Consider the following 21,856-nt stretch of genomic DNA (forward strand, 5'->3'; position numbering starts at 1 on the left):
GTACTTTATGTCTTTGACAAAGTATATAAGGTAAAGCTGAAATACAGATTTGGCATTTTGCTTTCACTTGTGGTGTTACTGCTCCAGAGTTGTCGATGGTTTGACTTTATCCAACGCATTCTCAGTGAGCATCAATAAAGGGGGGGGAGCCCCCCTCAAATGATATAAACCAGAACTAAATGGTAAAATGTATGAAATACATAATAGAGGCTGACTCTGTTCTCCTCAAAGTGAATAGACCCCATTCTCCACAGATTCCATTCTATCATGTCAGCCATACCTAGGTGGAGAGACAAACAAAGAGAAGAGTTTGTATGTTATAGAGATTTTCTCTTTACTGCGCTTGCTTTCCCAGTCTTTTCTCCTCAGCAGTGTCTCTCGAATCAAAAGTTCGGTATTTCCGAGAAAACCCAAAGAATGTGTTCAGCAGCAAATATTATGAAACAGAACTGCTGACATTTTATGGCTGTGAAATTACTGGCCAAGGCCAAACATCCTCTAATTAAACTTAGCTTATCACTCTTGTACAAATTTGAAAGGACAAAGTATTCTTAGTGCAGTGCTCAGCTAGGCTTTCCATGGAGTGTAGCTCCATAGATAATGGCCTTTTGTACTTGGCTTGGTTATCCTGCATTTCTGACACATGAGATAGCATAGGAAAATGATTGCAGAATAACTTCAGCTGATGCTGACGTTTCTGGTTTGAGTTCCAGTTAGCGCACGGACAGGATTTGCTTTTAAAATATTGCCATTATATTTTTCTGTCAATTTCCATGTTTAGATGAGAGACTTGATCTTGCTATACCAGATATTACTACTTGGAGTTAGATGGAGCAACTCACATGCTTGTGTGTGCACCTTTCTAACCTCCCAAAAGAGGAATATTTGCCATCATTGAAACTTAATTGGAAGCTTGTTGGGTTTAGCTGACCTATTGTGAAGGTAAATTATATATACTTTAGCTACCATATATTTTACAAAGGCAGCATCGTTCACCTGTCTTCCTAATGTACCATTAATGTACTGTAGTAATAAAAAACCTCTAAATTCTCCCCTGGGATCAGTGGTGTGACAGACTTAGTATTTTAGCTTTCAAGGCTTTTCCTAAATCACAGTTAAAAAATATCAGCGTCAGGGAGGGAAAGAGATGAATGAAATCTCTGTTTTGTTTTTTAATTCAGTAACTAAATTATGAACTAAAAGTAAATCAGGTTTCACTGAAACTAGCTTATCTCCAGTTTCTCTCCTGACTTAATCACAGTACACAGATCATGAGTCTTTGTCTAAAACTTACCTGTTTCAAAGGGTTTGCTGTAATTGGTTACTCAAAAACAGTTAACCTGTTAACTCATCCTGAGCTTTACCGTTCTTCCATGATATACTCCAGGCATGTCAAACTGACGTTTGGCGGGCTGCATGCGGCTGATTGAAATTTTTTGCGGCCCACCAGAACATTTTTATAAAATAATAAAATGCGGCCCACTGGCTGCTCGGATCACATAGCCAAGTGGCTGCTCACAGCTCACCGCAGCAACTGCTCACGGCCATCTGGGCCGCTCTGCACAAGCACCCATGGCCGGCTGGGCACTCCAGCAGGCGCTCACAACTGGTCACTATGCTCATGCCGCCACATCGCCTCAGGCAGCAACGTTGACTCCGGGACCCAGGTATTAGGTTGGGGTGGGGAGGGAGGGGCTGAGAGAGGGGGGAGGCATTAGATATGGGGGCTGGCTCTGGAGTGGAGCGAGGCATTAGGTTGGGGGGGCCTGGCTCTGGGGGAGTTGAGAGGGATTTGGTTAGAATGGGGGTATGGGAGTGTCTGGCTCTGCGGGAGAGGAAGGGATTATTTTTTTAATATTTTCTTTTTTATGTATTCCCAAATAAAATGACAAAATGGATATTAATTTTATATCATGAATAATTATATCTTTATGCAAAATCTCAAACTTACAAAGTATCTGAAATTTTCACAGAAGCCTGCTCTATTTGATTAACCATAGTCTATACTTGTTTTTATTTCAACAAAACAAGTTATGCATCATATACAAAATTTAAAAGTACCTTAAATTTATATTTAAATTAAAAATTATGTAAAATTAATTTAACAATTATTTAATATGAGCAAATAACAATTGTACACGTCAAATTATTGTAATATTATAAAATATACCTAAAACATAATTATAATAATAAATAACTACAACTTTCTGACAAAGTACATTTTATTTGGTGGCCCTTGGATTGCCAGGTGTCCGGTATTGGTGCCTTCTGCTTGGCACCTAAAAATGCTTCCCCCGCCCCCCTCGATAAACCATCTGGGAATCCTAGGTGACCCTTGAAGCTATCAGTTTTCATTTGTGCGGCTCTCAATAGGCTTTGAGTTTGACATGCCTGATCTACTCTGTGCCCTTATCCCTAATCTGTGCCCTTATCTGCTATGTACATTGGACAAACATCTCAGACACTTCGCCAAAGGATTAATGCCCACAAAACAGATATCAGACAAGATCACAAAGAAAAAACAGTTTCTTGCCATTTTAACCAGAAAGGACACTCTCTCAATGACTTAACCACCTGCGTTCTTCTACAAAGACCTTTTACATCTGCACTTGAAAGGGAATCCTCTGAACTGTCATTCATGTTAAAATTCGACACTCTCCAAAAAGGAATGAACAAACACTTGAACTTTCTTACCCATTATCAAGATAGCTTCCCCAATTATCACCTCTAATACCATTAACTCACAAACATCCCACTCTCCCCACCTCTAATATCGTCAATTCACAGACACTTACCTTCCTTCCTCCCCCCCCCCCCCCGCATCCCCCTCCTGTTCTGAAATGTGATTTGTCCTTTTCATATGTGTTCTTTTTTTTAATTGTATCCTTTGGTATATATGGTTGTGACTATTTTCTTCCACTATTTGATCTGAGGAAGTGGGTCTGGCCCACGAAAGCTCATCATCTAATAAACCATCTTGTTAGTCTTTAAAGTGCTACATTGTCCTGCATTTTGCTTCAGCTACCCCAGACTAACACGGCTACATTTCTATCCTTATCCCTAATATCCTTCTGTTCTGGTTTGAGCTTAATGATCCCACATGCCTGCATGATTCATCAGTGTTTACTTTGAATCTTAATGCAAGGTTTTAGCATCTGAATCAATGGGGAGTCAACAGAAGAACTGTAAATTCTTATGAGGGCCTTAGAATCCAAAGAAGGGACAAAAATGCTACTCATCAAAAGGAGAATATGCCTCAAAATATTTTCTGAGTTCACATGACATAATCTACAGTTTTACAAAAAGACTCTTATTCAGTAAGAGACAGACATAGCAGGCTTCTCCCATGAATGCCTTTTATTTGTAAATTTCGGAGAAACTTGTCTGTGAAAAATATTTCACAACTAAGTGTGAATTTGCTCATTCGGTGCATTTGAATAAATTACATTTCATAGTTATTCAAAAGTGTATTGTGTTTGACAAATAGTGTGTGTGTGTGTGTAAGTAAAATGGAATAGGAAAATGTGTTATCCTTGTCAAAGTAGAGATAGTGCCCTGATAATAATTCCATCTTTTTCAGGCAAGCTTATTGCCGCTTTTAACTGCATTTTGATATATGAAACTCTGCAAGACGATGTTTGCAGAAATCATGTAAAATGCTAGGAATGCATTATTTGTGCTTGGTACACGCAGCTTTAGAAAAGCAATTTACATTTTTGCACGCAGAAGCATAACTACTGGAACATAAGCAGGATGATTAATGACTACTATAAAAGACTGAGTGTTTCGGCAACAATCCAGCAAAGCACTTAAGCACATGCTTAACTATAAGCAATTTGGGCTTGTTCCTGCTGCCATTGAAGTAAATGGTGATAGTCCCATTGACTTACAATGGGACAGGATCATACCCTAAGTAATTTTAAAAGGGCTCCTTCTGCACTTGAAGTTAAACATGTGACATAATTAAGATGTCTTAAAAAAACTGAGTGAAGGAGTGGAGTGGTGGGTGGGACCTGGGATGGAGTTTGGCGTCAAGCACCCCACAGTAGCTCATAAAGCTGGGACCTATGGTATGCAGTGCTAAGCAAGCAGTTAAAATTTGAATCAGTTTGCACTGTAGAAGTTCATGGGAAGCAGAATTGAGACAATGCTAAGAGCTTCTTTCAGTGTTCAGTGGCTTGAAGCATCTCTCACTCAGTTGGCCTAGTCTGGCTCCAAATAATACATCATGATTAATAGGTTTTCTTAATTACAAGGTATTTTCGTCAATTATAGCTGATGCATGTTACTAAGGTGCTATAACTACAAGAAAAAATTGAGGAGCAGAAGAAACTGTTTTGAGCTGAGTAGTAGTCAAATACAGAGAGAAAAACATTAGAGAGAAGTCAACTTTTCAAATCTAGTTCATTTTTAATTACTTAGAGCTCAAAAACAGTGTGATGATGATTCTCACACTGATAATAATCAGACTGGGCAGAAATGTTGCTCTTTGCCTTTAGAGTACAGACGGCAACCTTTCTGAGGAAATTACCAAACAAAAACTGTATATAGTGACATTTAAGGTGACCGGACACATCCCATCCACCCAAAATCCCTAAATCATTGAAATAGTAAGTCAAGGGGAAAGGTGTGTGTATTCTTTTCTGCCTGCATATTGCCTATAACATTATTGATAACACACTGCAGTGCTCCATAGGATTTTAGCTTCCTTTTCCAACAGACATAGAAAAATCTTCATAATTTTGCAAAATCTTTACTATGACTTCATATATTTCTATATCAAATGGTCAGCATATTCCATTCATTTGGGAAGTTTTGCCTGAACACTGGGAAGATCTCTGTTAAGAAGCATTCTAGCACAAACCCTCATTGTTATGATGGAGATGAGGTGAAACCCCACTGAAATTGATAAATAAACTCAAGAAGCAGTTAAACTCATAAGGATATAAGAATGACCATATTGGGTCAGACCAATCTAGCCCGGTATCCTGTCTTTGACAGTGATCATATGCTTCAGAGAGAAGGAAAAGAATGGAACAATTATCAAGTTATCCATCCCTCTCATCCAGTCCAAGCTTCAGGCATTCAGAGATTTAGGACACCCAGAGTATGGAGTTGCATCTCTGAAATTGTCTAACAGCCATCGATGGACCTATTCTCTACAAACTTAAATTCTTTTGAACCCTGTAAAACCTTTGGCCTTAACAACATCCCCAGGCAACATGTTCCACAGGTTGACTGTGTGCTGTGTGAAGAAGTACTTTCTTATGTTTAAATCTGGTGCCTATTCATTTCATTTGGTGATCCCTGGATTTTATGTTATGTGAAGGGATAAATAGCACTTCCTAATTCACTTTCTCCACACAAATCATGATTTTATAGACTTCTATCATATCCAGCCCTCCCGCTAGTCTGTTTTTCTAAGAACAGCAGCCCTAGTCTTTTAAATTTCTCCTCATATGGACTCTGTTTTATACTTCTAATGCTTTTTGTTGCCCTTCTCTGTACATTTTCAAATTCTAATATATCTTTTGGGGGATGAGGTGGCTGGAATTGCATGCAGTATTCAAGGTGTGGACATACCATGGATTAATAGGTGGCATTATATTTTTTTCTGATTATCTATCCCTTTCCTGAAATTGTTAGCTTTTGTTTTTATTGCAGTGCCACATTGAGCAGATATTTTCAGAGAGCTACCTATAACTTGAAGATTTCTTTCTTGAGTAATAACATAAATTTGGCTCCATAATTTTGTATGTATATTTGGGTTTATGTTTGTCAGTGTGCATTACTTTACACATCTTTTTGGAATAAGGTTGTTAAAACATTAGGAACCCCCATCCAAAACACAGGACACGTGGCAGGTTGGTCATAAGCTAACCTGTTGGAACAGAGGAATTTCTTTGGGGACTGAATGCAAAAGCAGAGGGCTAGGTATTGCTTGGTGCAGGTATGTGCATGTATATTTTTAAGAGAGTGAGAGTGCTTTTTTTTTTAAACAGCGTGCTAGCTAGGAAAAGGTTTGGTACCATGAGCAAAGAACCTGTCTCTGATTGTTCAGTTCTTACTATGTCCAGGGCATCATGACTTTGTGTACATTCTTTGTAAGCAAACAGGATTGTGTCAAAGAAATATGTGACTTTCTCCTCCTAGCAGAAACAACCCACATACATATTGGCTAACCATTCAGGTCAAAAGGAGTAACTATATATATATGTAATCTGAATGGGTAGAGACTTGTAAAGGGTACATACAGTCTCAGACCAGAAATTGTCTAACAGCCATTGATGGACCATAAAGTCTTTCTATTGCCTTCAGGGGATTGGAGATCAGGCCTCAAGAAAGCAACTTTAAAAGGAGGTTTCAGTCTCAAGGACTACTGATCTGGCATCTTACACATATATTTGTGTTCCCTGGGGTAGAAGCCACACATTTTCACCATTAGAATGGGGGAACAAGTCAAAACTAGTCTCCTCTGTCTATTAGCAGATGCAACCAAATACATTTATTCAACCAACCTCTCCACACAGCTCATGTTCCATGATCTCAGGCTTTCAAATTACGCATTTTATCATTAAAGCTATTTACATTGGTGAGTAAAGTCTTGGGGAATGGTTTGGGGTGGGTGGGGAGAAACACTTTAATATTCTCATAAAAAATTCTTAAAAATGCAGTTGGACAACAGGCAGACTCTATCATTCTTTCTGGCATTGTGTCATCACCCCAGTCTTATGGCTGTTCTGCAGTAGAAGTGCATCTGGTGAAGATGCTCTGTGCCAGTGGGAGAGAGCTCTCCTGTCGGTATAATAACTCCACCTGAATGGGAGGAAGGAGCTATGTCAGCAGAAGAGCTTCTTTCACCGGCATAGCACTGGTGTGGACCACACTTAGATTGTTGTAACTTGCGTGGACTTGCTACTTTTCACATGCATTTGTGTAAAAAATGCAGGGTCCCATGGGAACCAGCTGGGGGGTCACTCAATTAGGGTGCTCAGCAAGAAATGAGAAGGTCAATCTTCCAAACTAGTGGTAATTCTGTAACAATATGGTTTTTCTGTAACCATATTGGAAGGCCTAAACTAAAGCCTTCTTCTACTGCCAGACTGAAGAGCAGCAGCCATTAGTTGTAAAGCCTGGAGTTACATACTCACATTCCATCTAAATTGCATTAAAATAGTGTCACAGGAGGCTGTGAGAAGCTGATCCTGTCCTAATGGCACCCACTGTCACCAGACAAAGAAACAGATATCAAGATGGGTAGAGAGAACTTAACAGCATTTCGTCTGGCAAGAAACGGTTTACCAATAGTTGTGGTTGTGAAATATGCATTCTATGATTATTGTCCTCACTTCCGATTGTTTGTCTGCGTGATCTCTGTCTGGTTTGTAACTGTCTCTGTGTGTTGCATAATTAATTTTGCTAGGTGTAAATCAACTAAGGTGATGGGGTATGATTGGTTAGGTAATTCTGTTACAGTATGTTATGATTGGTTAGTAAAATTATACTAAAATAATTGGTTACGGTAGAGCTAAGCAGGACTCAAGTTTCACTGTATAAACTGGGGCCCAAGAAGGAGAAGAAAGTAGGAAAAGGGAAAGGAAGACCAAGAACGAGGGAAGATCTGGAAGAAGAACTCATCTCCAAGACACAGCCTAAGACCAGAGCTGCCAGGACTCCTCTGCATGACCATGACGTGCAGCAGCTAGGATTCAGAGAGATTGACCTTGCCTGGCCAACAGGAGAAGTCTGTCTTCCTTTATCAGGATGAGTGAACATGACACTGTATGCTTAGCATGTGTATTCTGCTTGCTTGGGAATTGTCAATAATTAGAGAATAAGAATATTACTGTGACAAAAGATCCTGCAAACCCACAGGAAGTTACTCCCTGAACCCTAGGAATTGGGTATGTAAATTAACAGGGTTGCACCTTGAGCTATAGGAATTGGGTAAAGGTGTGTGTCCCTAAAGTGTGGAAGGGATAGAGAAATTTGTGCAGGTAACAATTCCAAAATTTATAGTCACCAACCCAGCACAAAACAGCTTCTGTATTTCCTTATAGGCCAATCAGAAGTCCAACTCAAGCAGATCCTAAAAAGTAGCCAGCCACCACCCAGATATTCTTGTCAAATAAAGTTCTTCCAATCTCAAAGGATTAGACACATTACCTTCCAGATCAATTAATATTTCAGTCCATATCCCAAATTCATGCTTATAGCCAAATTTTATAAACAGAACTATCTTTTATTTAAAAAAGAGAGTGTGTTGGTTAAAAGATCAATATATGTATAGATACAAGTTCAATTCTTGAAGTTCAGTTACATAACAGAGATGCTGATCTTATAGTTGCAAAAGTTCTTTTAGAATTTAGACCATAGTTATAGTCCAAAATCAATGCCCAGGGTGATTCCAGCTAGTGAGTGGGACCTCCATCCTTGTGGCATAGATTTCCCTTGTGTGAAACCTCAAGCAGATCTGAGACCCTAAATCAATGTCTATTAGAAAAGGGCTTGCAGCTTTCCCCATGAGCATCCAAGCAGATATGAGACAAAAAGGATTCTGTCCAAAGGAAATTTATACTTTTGCAGCAGCCTCTTGGCTTGCAAGAGCACAATGGGCTTTTGACACAACCTTTTGTCTCCCCAAACATCATGTCAGTTGGCAGGCACCAGGTAACTTATCCATTAAGCAGTTCACATACAGTTTACCAAGGCCTTCAAAAAGACATATCAACAGTCATACTGCTACAATCAATTTTTATCATGTTAATATTCTCTTCTGATCTTGTATCAAAGCCATAGTAACAGAGTAGGATTGTTTGTTCGCATTACAAGACCTGAGCAAACACCTACCATGCTGCTCTAACGATGCAAGTTTGCATTTCAAAGTTCTATTTTAATCTAATTAACTTGGCCATTTATCATCTAACATGTTCCCAACAAGTCTTTAAAAGTTGGCCATGGGTCATTCAGCCTATGAGCTGGTTAACCCTTTCTGGCCATATGCCATATTTTAATATCAATTGAACAATACTTCAATCAGATATAACATCATATTGGAGAGGGTCCAGAGAAGAGCAACAAGAATGATTAAAGATCTAGAGAACATGAGCTATGAGGGAATACTGAAAGAATTGGGCTTGTTCAGTTTGGAAAGGAGAAGATTGAGAGGGAACATGATAGTAGTTTTCAAGTATCTAAAAGAGTGTCACAAGGAGAAGGGAGAAAATTGTTCTCATTGGCCTCTGATGATAGGACAAGAAGCAATGGGCTTAAATTGCAGCAAGGGAGGTTTAGGTCGGACATTAGGAAAAGCTTCCTAACTGTCAGGGTGGTTAAACACTGGAATAAATTGCCTACAGAGGTTGTGGAATCTCCATCTCTAGAGATATTTAAGAGCAGGTTAGACAGACATCTATCAGGGATGGTCTAGACCGCGCTTGGTCCTGTCGTGAGGGCAGGGGACTGAACTAGATTATTTTTTGACGTCCTTTCCAGTTCTAGTATTCTATGATTTTATATTGTACAACGTAAGTTATACTGACATAAGTGGTAATGTAGGACTGTCCTCAGTGAAGTTCCATCATTGACTTCAGCAGAATCAAATAGAGCTTGTTGTTTTTGTACTTTGTGCCTAGTCTACACTGGGAGTTTAGCTGGAATTTAGCCACATTAAGTCAAATTTGTAAACAACAAGTCTAGACCACTAAGCTCATTTAGTCGATTTTAAAGACTGTTAAAGTTGATTTTGGTACTCTAGCTTTTTCACAAGGATTAACTGTTAAATTTGACCTTGCCTGGTTAACATTATGGTAGCGCAGATGCAGTGCTGTGAAAGTTGACTTTCTTGGCCTCCGGGGGGTGTTTCACAATGCCTAGCTGTGTCCACTCTGGGCAGGACTTTCAACTCTATTACTCTCCAGGTGAACAGGAAAAGCCCTGGGAAAATTTGAATTTCATTTCCTGTATGGCCAGAGTGGAAAGCAGACCTCAGAACAGGCAACACACCTGACCATGAATGACCAGCATGGAACATAAAGGAGATCCTAGACCTTATTGCTGTGTGGGGAGAGGAATCTGTCCTCGCAGAACTATAAACCAGCAAAAGAAATGCTGATATCTATGCCAAGATAACAAAGGGCGTGGGGGAGAAAGGATACACCAGGGACGCCCAGCAGTGCCACCTGAGAATAGAGTAGCTGAGGCAGTCATACCAAAAGACAAAGGAGACAAATGGATAATCTGGATCATTGCTGCAAACATACTGCTTGGATAGGGGCTGGGAAGCTGGGCTCCTCACTGAGTCCATAGACCATTTTCCAACCTATATCTATGACTTCCTAGCTCCTAAATTTCACAGCTTTGCCTGCTCTGCTGTTTCAAGCCTCACTTTTCCTTCTCCTCCAAGTCCGATGCCTGTTCATTTGGAAACATTAAAGGTCTAATGCTTTAAAAAATGAATAGATTCAAATGGAATGGGGAGCAGATCTGCGGCCTGGGCCACAGAAGGGCTAGTAGAAAATCTGGAGATGATTTCCTCAGAAGATTAGTGGCAGGTATGGAGGGGACAGGTCAGCTATAGCAATTAGGCAGTAGTTAGATGAGCTACAGTTCTACTGTAAATGTTATTTTCTGAGCACCTCATTATCACCTGGCCATGGAAAAGACTACACAAAACTGGTTTTATGGATTTCATAAATGATGTTTTTGTCAAGTTTCAGCATTTAGTGATGAGAGAAACTACATTATTCACACTTTTAAAGGCACACAAAAGCATTTTCCATTCAAAGAAACTGTTAAGAACAGTCTTCAGTAACTTGGTCTCAGTGCAACTATACTGTATACATTTAATTGTATAATCAATAATGCTCTGTACAATAATTCCCAGTTAATGTTGCCATAGTAACCTTCCTCTGTGTTCTGACTTTTGTGTATTTAAATGCTCAACTTTAATGATGGCTTAACCAAGGCTTCTATTTTTTAATACTATGGTTGAAGTATAAGGGCCTCAATTTATTTTGTTGTGTTTGCCCAGAAGGACACCTTTTTCCCCACTGACTCTTATTTAGAAAGCCTAGAAGCACAGCCAGGCCTTTTATCTTTATTAGCCATTTATTTTACTCAACACCTCCTGTATTTTTGAATTAAATGTTTATTGATTTTTTTTTCAGTAGAAAAATGCCCAACCACTCAATAAGGAACAAATGCAACAAAGTGCCACCAGCAGCAAACAAGAACAAAAGTGCGAGAGAACAAAATTCATGCTATGGCAGTGAGCCAAATCAAAGATTGCAGAAGCAAGATCTGCTATTTGATGGAGACACTGTATTCTCTGTATGTAAAAATGATCTGGAAAGGGATGGGAGTGGCAACAAGGGCGTGTGCCTATTTTTGCTGCTATCCAGCATACACAGAAAGCCTCAGGGGAAAGAGGAGGAGCAGTTTTATGCCTCTCCCACTTGTTTCAAAATGATGGTTTTGTCCATCACTTACAGTATAGGCAACTGGTGAATTAGTAAATGTGCTACAATAGATATCAAGCAGAATCTCATTATAAAGGGTCTCCTCTAGTAAGATTTTTGTTCGCTGATTTTAGTGTCAAAATGGCTCATTCTGATCATATAGTCTGACATCTTATATAACATAATTTCACCCAGTAATTTCTGCATCCAGCCCATAACTTCTATCTGAGCTACATCCCCTTTTATCCATGGTGTCCAGCACCTCTGAAGCCACTACAGTCGCTACTGCTGTAGCGAGATAGCCACATTGTTCAAGCCAATTAGCCACACTGACCTGGCCAAATAGCCACATGTGACTAGCACGTTGGATGCCATGGCCTTATATGTTTCTCAAAGACATTTCTGTGCCCTCAAATTTCTATATATACGGCCTGTGGAATTTATCCCCTTTTTATTTTATCACCAAATAGCATTTAAAAAAAAATAAAAAATACAAACAAACAACCTCTTGGCTTAGCAAGTTCATACATGGTTGTTTCCCTTGGCCTTCCCAAGGCCAAGTGAAAACACTTTTCATATTCCTATCTTTCTAAAGTAGGGATGCTTGATTTTTCAAGAGTATCCGGGAATTATGAATACCACTTAGCATTGGGTCTCGGGTGACTAAAAATTCATTGAACAGCTGGCAAAGATCTCAACCAGGTGTGAAGATACTGTAGACTTTCAACCATGACCTCTTTGCAAAGATGGCTTATTACTGTTACAGATTGGGTAAAATCTCGTGGACACAGGTAGGTGTAGCCACTGCCTTTCGTTTTAGAAAGTTTTAAGAAACTGTTAAGCTCTTTTATGAAACCTGATAGCTGAAACAATAAGAGACATCACCCAAAACACAATCTATATCAAGACTTGAGTCGAAGCTGAACATATTACCCAAAAGATTTCTCTAGAGACAGACATATCAAATGGAGGGACTAGAGCATTGATTCGGATGGAGCTGCATGTGGTTGTGAGAAGCAGATTAAGCATCACAAAAAAACATGGAGAGAAGGAGCAGAAAGTCAGAACACATCACTGGGAAAGCGGCCCTGATTTAGGGCTAAGTGCTTTTTACAAAAAGGCTAAGAACTATGAGCAAAGAAATTGCCTCTGGCTGTTTGATTCCTTACATGTTCAAAGATACAGGACATTGTACATTCTTCATAAATAAATAGGATTCCATTCTGGAAACTCCTGACTCCAACATCAGGTTCTTATTTCGAATCGAATCAATCCTGAATTTTGACTAATTGCTTGGATCCGAAAAATGGTTTTTTCCTTTTAGGAAAATAAAATAAATCAGGAAAAATTACAAACTGTCTCTCCAGCTATCATTCTCATTCCTTTTTGCAGGGGATAAAAATCTAGTTTTTCCAGGTGTTCTCATACAAATTGCTGGACCAGTGGCTGGTATTTGCTAGGCTTTGCTATAGGAAGGGCACTATAAATTTAATGATTGCAGACCAAGCAAATTCAGCAGAATGTCTTGGAAGAATGATAGGCTAGACAAACATGAAGAGCACAGCATGGCAGCAAAAGCACTGATTGTTTTTTGTTTTTTTTAAACAATGTAGAATATCAGAAGGAAAAACCATTTTCACAGCTGTCCCCTTTATACATTTGTAATATTCATTATCCACACTTTGTTCTGTAATGGCAAAAGTATCACCTCCTGCCTATTTCTTTGAGCACTTTTGACATCAGTCAAATGCCCAGGGCAAATTCATTATGAAATGTCTTTTCACAGGAATGGCAGCTCCTCTTCACCCAAAGCCATGAAATCTGTTACAGTGATCAGCATGAGGACAAGATATGGGACAAATGCTGAGGTAATAACTGACATCGGTCTTTACAGAGACATTTTTGAATAAATTATTCATCTGGGACATTTTAGTTTTATAGGGATTAGAGCCATGTTTTTGTTTTTATTCTATAATTATCAGTTGCTAATAAGTAGATCCACAGTTCTGAGCAAATGAAGCAGTAAAAATTTGGTCTGGGTTTTCAATGCGTCTTGTTGACTGTGATGTACTTAAATTAATCATTATATCTTCAGAAGCTGACAATCCAGAGCTATGCTCTGACTGCTCGAGCCTTTTGGTGATGCTCATATTTAAGCCCCTTAGGAAAAAAAATGAGTGAAATTTCTAGCATTATGTACCTTGATGAGCTTCTCCTTTCTATAACAGATATCAAAAGGCCCCTAATCAATATCCTCTTCCCCAGCTTTGAGTTCAGTATCCCTGATGGAATCTCTACTGCCTTTGCTAAATCAGGGAAATTACACATCTTGTGAGGGATGTCAGAGGATGTATACTCAGGTAGAAAGTTTCCTGAGCCAGTGGAGCACTGTAGCCAGATGGCTGAACTGCATCTCTCAGCAACTGGGTCCAGCTGCACATCCTTCTGGCTGTATCACTCACAGAGCAGAGCTTCTGTTAGAATAAACTAATTTGGAAGCATTTTGGCCTCTGTTTTTTAGCTCAGTGCTAGTGTTTCCAGCCACAGCCTGCATGGGAAAGAGAGAGAGAGAGAGAGAGAGAGAGGTACAATGCACCAGCAGAAATCCTAGAAGTGCTGGGAGGATCAGACACCAGAGAGAGCATGTGTGTCTGGCAGGGGGAGGGAAGGAACAACATCCTACCCCTCTGACGCCTTGGGTCTTTTCTAATAGTTACCACTCGACGGCAGCCTGGGTCCTTGTGCAACAAGCATAGCAAGGCCCAAGTTTGCCACCCTTTGTGCAGATATGCAGAAGGAGAGGAGCTTTTTGTACATATGCACGCACACACCCACCCCTTCACTATATACCCCTTAGCATCCTCTCGTAGAACCTCAGTACCGAAAATGGCTCCACCAACTGGGTACAGCAGTCAAGAGCAGATATGCCTGCCACTAGAACAGTGTGGTATAGTCAATGTTGTTGTAGCTGTGTTGGTTCCTGGATATTAGAGAGAGAAGCATAGATAGTGGGTATAACAGGCCATGGGAGGCTCACTATCCTCTCACTCCTAGAACTAGTCCCTGCAAGGTTAAGCTTGAGGATAGAGAGAAAGGGTGAGGGAAGCCCATGTAGCTGGTGTCCTGCTGTACCTTTTCTTGTGTGGGTTAATAGAGGGCATCCTCTCCAGGGTTGACGATGTAGCACCTTTGGCCAGCAGCAAATCCACCAGGAGAATTAATTGAACATGTTTTTTGTAACAAGTGAAAACACCTAATAGTCATTGCTGGGAGAGCATAGACAATCCAGGGCTTGTTTTAGTGGTCCATTAATGTGTCAAGCAGTTTCAGGCATTCAGACAACCACGTTGCACCCAAGGCATTTTGTTATTTAACCTGTAATACACATCCTGTCATGCCTTCATGCTGGGGCACATTAAAGTGTTATTGGCAGAGCTATGAGAGTAGAAGTAAAACATTTAACACCAAAGCAAAAAAAAAGTTTTTATTTTAAACTAGATGAGGAGAGCATACTTATCTATGGCACCATTTATAGTATCCCAATCCTTAAAAGCAATTAAATGGGTAATTAAGGATGTCATAAGTTTTATGTTGCCCATTTGATAAACTCATTCTTCTTATCAAGTACAGATAAATCACAGATTAATCACAAGTACAGATTAATCACAACACACCACTCTTAATTATTAGCAGATTTGAAAATTGACGGTGGAATTTTCTGGTAAGGTAGTTACAATTACTCTTCCTTGAGAATATTGTCATGAATATAATTTAGTAGAAAAAATAGAACAATGTAAATTTAATTTATATTAAAATGATGCATGCATGTATGATTTCCATTTGAAAGTGATCAATATGTATCATTAACGTATGTCTATAGAGGGACAGGTCCTCAGATTGTGTAAGTCTATTTAAGTCAGTGGTGTGCAACTGAGAAACACTGATTTATACAAGCTGCAGATCTGGCTCGTAATTTGTGCGTATGTGTGTGCATGTGTTTGTTTTCCCCGGTCACTACCAGGGCTTTCTACTCTGTATTTTGAAATTACTGAGGAAAGAATAACAGTTATTTGGGGTCAGAGTTAAGGTTGTTTTGCTGTAATACAATATACATTTGATTGTACTTGATCCAAATTATGAGCTTGTTCATTACATAGCTGAGATTTGATGTTCCTTAATTATTCGTTCATTTGCTGTTTAAGTGTTGGGGTTTTGTAAATGGTACAACAAGAGTACCTTACTGTCACTTTGCAACTTTATATGATTTTGCAAACCTTATTTATAAAGTTTCCTTTTTTTGTTTAGAAAGTAAAAGAAGGAATGGTTTTAAAAATTAACTAAGAAGGTTGGAAGAATCACCTATTGTGAAGTTAAAGAAACAAGCAGTACTGAGCAAGCCATAAACGAAACCCCTACCCATATTCCTTTCATAGCTTTGAAGCTGTAGAAAGCAAATACTTTGTAAAGCACTTTAAAAGCTATTGATGAAAAGCTCTGTATAGGCACTAGACATTATTATTTATTTATGATGTATAAATGAGATCCACAAGTAACATCTCATTATAATATGTTTGCTTTGGTAAGTGAAAGATCTGTTGATCAGAGTGCAAAACATGTGCAGTAGGTATAATAAGCTAGGGAAGGCAATGCCTTCCACCACTTTACAATGAACCATGCCCACCTCCTTCCCTGAGAACCCCATCACCTCCTTTACTCCATCCCCAAAAGGTCACCTCTGCTCAAGGAGTCCCTCCTCCTGGGAGGGGAGAGTGAGGAGCGGCACAGAAAGCCAGCAGATCTGCTGCTAGGATCTGCAGCTCAGCGGGAAGGGGGATTCTTCAGGAGCAAGAGATGGAGTGGAGGAGGCAGAGGGATTCTCATGGAAGGGTGGAAGGAGCTGGCACTTGGGGTGGCTGCCAGCTGGGCCCAGCACTGGGGCCAGCTAGACTGTGGTGGCTCTGGGGCTGGCACTGCACTCAGGGAGGCTGCCAGTTTAGCCAGGGACTGAGGTTGGCCTGGTGCTTAGAGGTCAGGGAAGCAGAGGCTTGATGGTGCGGGGGGGAAGGTCATCCCACTGTGGCTCGGGCAGGTAGGCCAGGGTTCCTTTGGTCCAGTGGGACCCCTCAAGGCCTTTCCTTATGGGGGGATAGCAGCTTCTGGCTTGCAGGGACGGGGCTTTGGGCGGATGGGGTGGGGCCAGCGGGCTTGCCACCTCAAAGTGGTGATTCACCCTCCATTCATAGTGCAAAACCTTCCCTTTGTATCATTTCATCAGTCAGTTAATAAATCACATATGTGTGGGGCTGATAGACTATTAGCTTTTTCGGTTTTGCACCAATTGTGATTATCAGGTAACTGTTAGCAATGATCAAATGACAACATCTAACAAGTATATAGTAGAACCCCTATTCTTGAAAACTGTCTGTTGCATGAGCCAATGTGAAAATCTAGTCTGTCTACCTATCTAATCAGTGTGTATCAAGCACATTACTGTACAACAGGGTTAGAAAACCACAAGGAGACTGCTTGGGAGCAGTCAGTAAAACGAGCTTATGCTCTGAATTTGATTATGCAATATGGCTTTTTTGGCCTGACGCAAGGATGCATTAGATACTTTGCAAATATTTAAAAAATGAGTGTTTGGGTCTGTTCAAAAGTTTCAGACTGTGTTCCAGAGAAAGCCCAAACCCAATGTTCTCCCTCTTGGAGCTGCAAAGAGACCAAGTTTAACTTAATGTGCAAGAACTTCAGGGGGCCTGAATCAATACAGCTCGATTGATTTCAGTGTGGCTAAGCTGATTTACACCATGTGAGGCTCTGGTTCAATGAGAGCCTTAACTATGGTGAGGCAGTCATGTCTTCATAATGAGTGAGGCTTTGTCTACACTGGGAAGATTTGGCAAAAGTGCTGTCAACATGCAAAGGTCACCAAAAAGTGAAAACTTGTCAAACTGGTTATTCTGCATCCTATTGTTGACATTTCATAGCCATATTGCTAGCACCCTATTGACAGAGCAAAGCAAAGTGGGTCAGCATCCCACAATGCAGTACTGTGGGTAGGCAGAGCTAATCTCTACACTTCTTGGGATTCCCTGATCGTTCTCCCACAGCATTCTCAACTGCTGGGAGAAGCATCATGAGTAGCTCTGTGAACTCTCTGTGCTGAGGAATGTCAAAGCAGCACAGCCTTCCTCTTGCAGCAGCAGTCTGCCTGCTGCTGTGTTCTAGTACAGGGCAGAACAGGAGCAGTCCAATTATTTGTTCTTTGTTCCCAAAAGAGAGCAGCTTAGTCATCTGTCAGATAGTCCCTGGAGCTTTGAAAGAGGAGTGGTGCATGGCTTCAGGGCAACGGAGATCAAAACACTGAGTAGAGCCATCAGGGCAGGCATTGTGGGATACTGGTGGGAGCCAGTTCACAAAACAAACAGCAGAGTCTACATTGTTTCTTTGTTGACAATAAAGGGGAGGGAGGAGAGAGTCTCTCTCAGGGCTGGAAGTTTTTTGTTGCCCAAACTGGGTATTTTTCCTGACAAAAGTCACATTGCAGTGTGAATATTCTCACTGTTTTATCACCAAAAGACAGCTTTTGGTGACAAAACTTGGTTGTGCAGACAATCTGAGACAAACATGCTGAGCTGCGACTTCTACAGACACAGACCTCTCCCATTTACATCTTAATGCTACACTGACTTATGCACATGCTTAGCTTTATGCAGTGTGTCTTATTAAAATCTTATTGAGTCTGCGGCATGTGGGCCCTACTATATGTCTAACTTGACTCAGGCACATCATCCCTTTGATATCCCTGGGACTGCTCATGTGAACAAAATGAATAAAATTAACATCAATGTTTACAGATTAGGGCCTTACATATTTGTGTTCTCCCAGTCAATGCAGAGCAAAATAGTGTCTTGCACATACAGTGTTCAGTCATGCTCTTGATGTAGTCAATAGCAGCCCCTCCTGTTGACATCAAAGGAATCACAAACTGGTCCCAAATTCTCATTGAAAATCAATAACACCTGTAACTAGCCCCAAACTATCCAAAAGAAAAATTATTAACAAGTTTGCTTGATTACAGGCTGTGTTCTTCAAACACACATTTAAGAAAAATCTGAGTACTAATAAAAAGCTATTTTTGAGGTAAGGAAAGAGACAACAGTACAGTGAGCTGAAAAATGCAATTATGTTTCTTAGGAAATTTTGATTTTTTTTTTTACATTTTTTTCTAAATATCCAGTGTATCTATTGGCTTTCTAAATAAAATTTAAAAAAAATCAAAACCACCCAAATAAAAAGATGATAAACAAAAAATGTCAGTTGTCAAAAGCAGTTTTCTGAATAGATTTTCAGTTTGTTAAAACAGACAAACCCAAACAACTTCCTTGGCTTCCAAAGAACAATTTTTTAAATAAAAATCAAACTAAAATCAGATTTTAATTGAAAAATATTTTATTTTTGGAAAAAATCCATTTCAAATGTTTAGAACAAAGAAAGGAAATATTTTGACCAACCCTCTTTTTTCAGAAAAATAAACTTTTGTTAGAAAAATGTTGTAATGAAAACATTTTGAGCAGTTCTTGACAGAAGTTAACATTTAAAATCAGGGTAATTTTTCAATTACTTGCTACTCAAAGCAATGCCAATCATTTCCTTTAAATCTGGCAAAAATATTCTACTTTTCCTTCAGAATACAGCTGGCAGATTTCAGGCTAAACCAATTTTCTGAAACAAATTTACAAAAAAAAAAATGCTTGCAACCTTTGGTTCCAACACTACTGTATGTATATAATGTATGTAAATCTCTCTGCCTAGATGGAAGATAAATATGATAAAATATTTGTCAGATAATGGGACCCCAGAACCCTTTGTTCTACTTACAGGATCTGCCGACAAAGGGTTCTGTGGTTGGCAGATCCCCGTCTAGACTGCAGCGGTGTGCCAACAAACAGCTGATCAGCACTGCGTGGCGGCCATTTTGATTTAAATGAAGTGGCGATTATTTAAATTGCCGCTTCATTTCCCTTTGTCGTCCTGCCTCATCTACATGGCTCTGTCGATGGAGCCATGTAGTCTAGACACACCCTAGGGCTGTGTCTACATTGGCACCCCTTTCTGGAAAAGGGATGCTAATGTAGACTTCGGAATAGGCAAATCCGCGGGGGATTTAAATATCCCCCGCAGCATTTGCATTAACTTGGCTGCCGCTTTTTTCCGGCTTTTGGATAAGCCGGAGAAAAGCGCCAGTCTAGACGTGATTCTCCGGAAAATAAGCCCTTTTCCAGAGGATCTCTTATTCCTACTTTCAAGGAATTCCTATTTCAAGTAGGAATAAGAGATCCTCCGGAAAAGGGCTTATTTTCTGGAGAATCACGTCTAGACTGGCGCTTTTCTCCTGCTTATCCCCAAGCCGGAAAAAAGAGGTAGCCATGCTTATGCAAATGCCGCGGGGGATATTTAAATCCCCTGTGGATTTGCCTATTCCAAAGTGTCTAATCTGCATCCCTTTTCCGGAAAAGGGGTGCAGTGTAAACACAGCCTAGGTGTTACAGAGCAACTGAAAAAAGAAAGATTAAAGCGCAGAGAATTGCTTTCATGGGATTCAGATCGTAGTTGGCAAACAATGGACAAGGACTCAACACAGATGTCCAACAAACCCCAAAATAAAGAAAATAACCTGATTGCATCTGACTAAACATTCCTTGCTCTACTCACATATCTGTTGTTCCACGGCTTAGTCTTTCCCTAGGCATGGATCTCACTGGATTCTCCATGTCTTGCTCCCTGGCTCAATTCATGTCTTCCAGCTCTGCTGTAGCCACACAAAGACTGCAACAGAAAGATTACTGCTTCTAATGTAAAAACCCACATTGTTTTCATTGGCTCTACTGGCCTCCTGCCAACTCACTTCCTGCTTTCCTAACATTCCTGGAGACTCTCTAGGACCCACTGTCTATGGTTTTAACCTTACAGGCAATTTAGTTAACAGAATGGCTGAATTGTCCTGAAAGGGTAATACCCCTTCCATTCATCAGAACAGTTTATGTCTTCACTACAGCTGAAAGTACTTCCCAGCATGGCTATGTCTACACTACGAGCATCTTGCGGAAGAGCAAATGCAAATAGAGAGCTCATTTGCATATGTCAGGCTCTTGTTTGCATTTCCTCTTCCTTTCCGTTTTGCGCAAGAGGTTTTTGCACAAAATAGTGCTGTGTAGACGGTGCCTTTTTGCACAAAACCCCCCCTCTTGCGCAAAAGGTAAAGGAAGAAGAAATGCAAATGAGTGCTCCATTTGCATTTGCTCTTCCGCAAGAGGCTCGTAGTGTAGACGTAGCCTATGACAGACACATGCTAGCTCTGCAGGAGCTGTAAGTAGCAGTCTGACCACAGATCGTAGTTGGCAAACCTCCCCGACCCCTGGATAGATACTTTGGTGGTTAGTCCAAGCAGCCACTCTTGCTGCTGCAGCCACACTGCTATTCTTAATGCTCTAGCTTGAGAAAAGCAACTGTTACACGCAGCTCTGTTATCTAATCTCCTCTAGAAATCCGCACTGTTGTTCCAATAGTGAATGCTGATAGGGCCAGATTTAGTAGTGATGTTACTGATGGTACAAAGTAGATGATAAGATGGTCAGAAATGTAATGTAAGTGGTCAGCTTGGCATTCAGTGGTTTTACAAAATTACTGTTTTTACTGCCCATTCTAAAAGGGAGAAAAAAGTTGGAATAACAGAAAGAAGAGCTAACAGCAAAGTGTAAAATATAGCATCCTTCCACCACCCACCCAGCTTATTTTACAGTATTGTGCTAATTACTTCCTTGCTACATTTCTCTTTTATGTGCCCATGGCAGGCCTTACACAACCACTGAAAACTAATCCGATGCAAGTTACATAATTTTTTCTTTAGCCTGTATTTTCTGTTTACATTACTCCCAATGATTGATATATATCAGTTTGTCCCCGCTGAATTTGGCCAAGTAGCTTTAACTAGTGTGACACCTGATTACTGTCGAGTTCAAAAATGTCCCAGCTCTAACTGCAATGAAGTCAATGGACTGAATCCTACAATGGTTTTCACTCCATACAATACCACTGAAGAATATTCACATTATCACAAGAATTTGCTGCAAAGGAGCTACATGACTGTAGCATTAGCCTAGTATCACCTTCAAACCACTAAATGCCATTATCTTTAAAGGATTTTACACACTTAAATCTCATAGTAGCTGGAACCTCGGGATTTTGCAAATTCCACTACATTCCTCTCTGCTTCTTTTCATGTCTAAAGCCCTTTAAAATCTGTCTCTAAACTGTAAGTTTGAAATGCCAAAAACAAAAAACAAAAAAAACCCCACCACCACCACCACCCACAGTAGTAAAGTGGAACACATGTT

At 40.1% G+C, this 21,856-nt stretch overlaps 1 long non-coding RNA gene across 2 annotated transcripts in view; it reads right to left on the bottom strand.

Annotated features, from left to right (window-relative positions):
- LOC142827196 (uncharacterized) overlaps positions 1 to 20,282 on the bottom strand; it is a 92,062-nt gene extending 71,780 nt beyond the window's left edge. For both annotated transcript variants that reach the window (XR_012901716.2, XR_012901715.2), the window contains exon 1: positions 20,175 to 20,282. This is a non-coding gene — a long non-coding RNA (uncharacterized LOC142827196). The remainder of the gene's footprint in view (positions 1 to 20,174) is intronic.
- Positions 20,283 to 21,856: the final 1,574 nt, after the last annotated feature.

The sequence above is a fragment of the Pelodiscus sinensis genome, chromosome 2 (assembly GCF_052426305.1).
Source record: "Pelodiscus sinensis isolate ZL-2025 chromosome 2, ASM5242630v1, whole genome shotgun sequence".
Lineage (NCBI taxonomy): Eukaryota > Metazoa > Chordata > Testudines > Trionychidae > Pelodiscus > Pelodiscus sinensis.